General features: G+C 38.0%; 1 long non-coding RNA gene across 1 annotated transcript in view; it reads left to right on the plus strand.

The window, feature by feature from the left end:
- The window catches only part of LOC132193245 (uncharacterized), an 84,042-nt gene that overhangs the window by 45,132 nt on the left and 33,697 nt on the right, over nucleotides 1-5,213 (plus strand). The gene's annotated exons all lie outside the window — the stretch shown is intronic.

Consider the following 5,213-nt stretch of genomic DNA (forward strand, 5'->3'; position numbering starts at 1 on the left):
CCCCGGCTCGGTGTCGGTGTAATTTAACCCTGCCCTTTAATGTATGAGCGCGGATTTGCATTTGCCGTCCACTTTTTTTTTCGGGCCCCCCTGCTGCACGTAGAGAATGTCCATTTGCATGCGAGGCGCGGTAATGATCTCCGGGGCTGCCGAGGCGCCGCTCCATGATGATTTGCAGGCTCATATTTCAAGAGTGTGACACGCGGGGCTCGCAATTTTGGCAATTTCGCTCGGCCCTGCGTTTGTTCCCATTTTGGTGATTGAGGAAAAGTGCAAGGGGGACCCACCCAATGGGCTTCCGATCGAGTTTGCTCCGCTATTTTTTTCCTCTTGTGCGCGCCACCTTTCATTCAATTAGCGCAGCGTGATCGGCAAACTTTTTTGTTCTGCCCTCGGGTGTGCAGACGCACTTTTGTCCCGGCGAGTGAGCAGATGATCTAATTATTTGACTCCCTCTCACTTCTGGGATTTGCAGGAAAGAAGCTTTCAGATTGGGTTTGTTCAGCTGAAGCTAATTTGAACTAGCTGTTTCCAGAGCACAAAATGGTGATTTTGAATTTTTGTATAAAATTAATAATCCTAGCATAATCTTAATCTCAAGTCCACTTCAAGTCAATCAATTCTGTTATTGCCAATCATGTTCGGAAGGTGTCGTAAGACGCCGAACTTGGCTGCTCGAGTTTTTTGCCGTTTCATCGAGTTGTTGGAATTATAAAATCCCGAGAAATTAAAATTTTTCAACCTTCTTGAAAAAGAAATCATACTTTGACTAGTTTATGGATATAAATAATGAAGCCGACTAAAGAAAAAATTTTACCCCTGGCTTGGAACTGCTTCAGAACTGATGCAGAGCAGGTGTAGAAATGATGCAGGACAACTGCACCGGTTTTGCATAAGTTCTGTACCAATTTTAAGCCAGGTCTGCAATTTCAAAAATTTTGAAACGAAAAAACATTTTAAAATCTTTTTACAAACTAAAAATGAATTTTCTTTTTTCAATAAATTGTGCAGTTTAGAAGGCAATGCAGTTTTAAAATACAATCATGAGAAAATTTTTAATGTTTTATCAGCATAGAATGGAATTTGACTATAGAACTTTCTATTAAAATAAAACATTATAAGGATCATCCTTCATGCTGGTAGCGCCGTGTATAGGGTTTCAGTATATTTCAGATGTCCGGCTCACAATTAGATGAGCGGAAGGGTTGGAGCTGTTGTGATCTCATTAATAAACGCGTGTTGTATCTTCATGCAATGCGGATGTGTGCTCATTGGTGGTTGTATAGTTGCATTGCAATTATTATACTCCTTGCACAAGTCAACATTACTCTGCCGACTGCCAGGTCACTTTATTGGTGGTGATTGCAACTCGTGTACAACTACAATTATATTCTCTTCCATTACCAGAGAGTCAGAACGCGTTTGTTGTTCTGGAAATATATATTTAATTTTCTCACGTGTACATGGTCCAAATTTCAATTGTCTAGCTGGGAAGGAAACGGTTTCTCTAGTCTCTAAATAATTGGAATCCACCCGTAGCCTCTATTCGCAGCGAACGAGACGCTCACCCTGGGACCGGATCTATTAATTATCCCTTACGCAACTTTCACGACCGTCTCTCGTGCATGGAAATTGCCTGATTTTGGGCTGCCTATTTTACACCTCCTTGTTTTCGCCGGGGAATGTAGTCTCGTGTCTCTGCGAGGAGTTTTCAACTTTTTTGGCACTCGCAATCAGCCGTGTGTCAAAAGCGGCGTGTGCGCGAATATTACATACTATTCTCTCGCTCCACTGAACAACAAGTATTACAGAGAGTAATCATATATCTACATATTGCGCTACAGCTCGCGGCAGGCATAATATCAACCCAGGCAGTTTATTATCGCATTTCACTCGAGTGGTGGTGGAGCTGAACTTCACACACGCCATTCCTAGTTGCCGCAAAAATTTCATTGGTTTTCAGCTCCAGCAATTCTAATGTAACGGATCAAAAAAAAAATTTGTTTTTAAACAATTTTTGAATAATCTAGCAAGGGTAGAATTATTTTCAAGTGTCTTATACATTTTCCTTACTTCTGCGTGGGATTAAATTAATGTTTAAAACCCTTTTATTAAAAATGTACTGTAATTAAGCGTAATTTAAGGCTGAGGATTTACTCAGCCATAAATTGGCACTAATTAATTAAAGGCCATTAGAACTACAAAGCAGCCATTGTGTAAAGAGCGTTCCTCTTTGTTCAAGCACTCCTAGTTTGTCTTGGTACACTTTTTTCGCTTTCAAGATAGGAGGAGAGGGATGTTGAAAGAGGTTTGAACGTGAATAAAACGTAGAATCTTGTGCCATCCACAAAATGTTGACTTGAATCTTAAAAATTCCATAAAATAGCATTATAAATTTAAATAAAACCTCGGTTAAACTAATTCTGGTAATTATTTGATTTACTTATGTGGCAACATCAAAAGAGATGCCTTTGATTATATATCAAAAAGTAGCTTTACAAAAACTGTAATTAATTATTTTGAAAAAATTCTAATTGTTTTTTTTCTTAAGAAATTTAATACAAGGAAAATTCTTAATACTAAAATAACTTATCTGAAAAAATATGATTTTGTTCAAATTCCGACCGTTTTAGTGGACAAAAATTCACATTTGAGGATTCTTTTGAAGTTTATGTATAAATAAATTTGTTTTTAGATGTAAGCAAAATTTTAACAGATATAAATCCTACTGTTTCCTCCAGTACATACTTAATGTATAGAAATATAATTAAAACCATGTTTCCTTGTTTGGAGGTCGCACACCCACTTATACCCACGCGTAATGTCAAAATATTATCTGGCAGCAGGGGAAAATAAACTCACAAAACACCGCAGACATTTTTTGTAACCAAAGGCGGATCATTTTTATTCGCGAAACAAAATTCGCTCGGCAAACAAGCCGCTCGTTTATTTACACGAGACTGCAAAAACTGATCTTGCGGGCAGTACAAGGTGTACCTCTTTTTCTCCACTCGGCGGAAAAAAATCTCGATGAGAAAATGCGAGGGGGAGCTGCGTGGCGCAGCAATATCGGAAGCGCGCAGAAAAGCGCAATTTTTGCCGTGGGGCGGGCAAAAAGCGGCAGCTCCGTTACTGTAAAACCAAATGGGGGTTGTTATCCGGGAAATTGGGCCGAGTGTTTGTGTGTTTTATCTGGAGAAAGGCGCGCCGATCACACGGAGAGCTCGTTCGAGTGCAAACAGAGCCAATTTATTGGCAGTCTCGGGACTAAACAAGTCGACGGGCGGTTTATTATCTGCATGTGCGGCTGTTTGTTTGGCATCCCGAGCGGATTTGGCGTTGACAGACGTACATACGGAGAGATGCATCCCACGGGATGCTCCCTCGAATGCTTGTGTGAAAACGCGCTGTTTGTTTAATTATACGCACCGCCTCTTATAGCGCCGTGAGGATCATCAACCCTGTTTGCTTTTCTCTATTAGAGCTGCCTGTGTGTGCAGATTTGCACCAGTTGAATTATTGCTTTAGGTGCAAGGTTTTTTTCCACCTCAGGCTCGGATCTGACGCAAAACCCACACGGAAAGTGGTTTCAAAAATCATACAGCCGCAAGGAAAATCTACCAATCGCTCTAGCTTTTGTTAACATGCAGCGATTTATTTATGAATATTGAAAAAGCTTTCAACGCCCACTATGGTCGATGAAAGTAGTGCATTAGGTTGAGTACAAAATGAAGTTGCCTCAACAATAGGATGAGCGTTCCAACCAAACGTGAATGTTATTTTTTTTTCAAAAATGTAATTTGGAGTTATGATGACGGATTTTTTTATTAGAATATTAAGTTGACGATTTGAAAAATTAAATTATAATAGCTTAATTTTTAGATAAAATCCTTCTGTTGATTTATTGATGGATTTATCTGATTATAATAATACGCAAATGACGAACTTTCAGATAAAAAATAATTTTGTCTGATACGCTAATTAGTTTATCCTCGTCATTTGGTTTGATGTTGCAAAAAGTGTCAAATAATTTACCAGCTAAATTGGGCAATGGGAAATTCGCTGAGCTAATAATTACACTTGCAAATATTAGTTGATAGACTATTTCCCGCTGCTGCTTATACACCAATCAAGCAATCGAAAAAAAATGGATTAAATTTACTTATTTGGACTTGATAAAAAAAATGTCTAAGCAGATAAAATATGAATTTGTAAGGAAATGTGAACAAATTAATTTCCATTTAAAATTTAGCAATTTAATTTATTTTCTATTCATAATTTAGTTCTGCATGGAATCTATAAAATATCTTAAAATTTTTATTTCGATCTCATTATTATTTGTCTTAATGTTAGACGTTCCAAAAAACAGTAAAAAAAATCGTTCGGAATGAACGGCAGCACACTAGCAAGAATTTAGATAAAAATTCATTAAACAGAAAATCAATATTCTGCCTTTGTCGTTTTTGACTATACAAATACGCAATATTCGACATTATTCAATCATGGCAAAATAAACATTCCGCGGAAAATTACCAAAAGCACACCAATGTTACAACAAGTCCATTTTATTCAAGTCAATATTCAATTCCTTAAAAAAAAATGTGTTCAACTCAATTTCAGTTCGTTTAAATTTAAACCAATGAGAATCGATTGATATTTGCAAGTCTACTCATAATTTTCTCAATTCTTGTGCCAAAAAGTCGTTCGATCATTGGAATCGTTACTTAAAGAAATAACTGAATCTGAAACAATGAAATTTCGGCATTCCAATTTTTAATATTATTATTGTATTCTAAACAGAAACTTTTCTTTATCCTTCTCATTTCATCCAATAAAAATGACTCGTCAGTTGTCTTCAAAATCTCTCTGTACGTATTTACCTCACCTATACTGCTGATAAGCCTCCGAGAAACTGTGACGAGCAAACCATAAATCCCAAGGCACGCATTTAATGCTGCTAGGATGCGGCGCAACTGAAACGGCACAAACAAACTGCGGCAACGGATTTATTTGTCTCGCGCAACGGACGAATTATGTTAATTGCTTGGCACGTACGCGCTGCAGGTTGCCTAATCTCGCCACGGAGCGCGCCTAGAATTAATTTGGATTATCCGGAGAGCGTCGGTCGGACGGCATAGCACGTTGTCAACGCGGTTTCATTTTCTCCTCGCTGGAAGAATTCCAAGGCAATAAAAGTCAGGCGAAAATACTTT

This window comes from Neocloeon triangulifer, unplaced genomic scaffold (assembly GCF_031216515.1).
Source record: "Neocloeon triangulifer isolate White Clay Creek 2 clone unplaced genomic scaffold, ASM3121651v1 ptg000003l, whole genome shotgun sequence".
NCBI lineage: Eukaryota > Metazoa > Arthropoda > Insecta > Ephemeroptera > Baetidae > Neocloeon > Neocloeon triangulifer.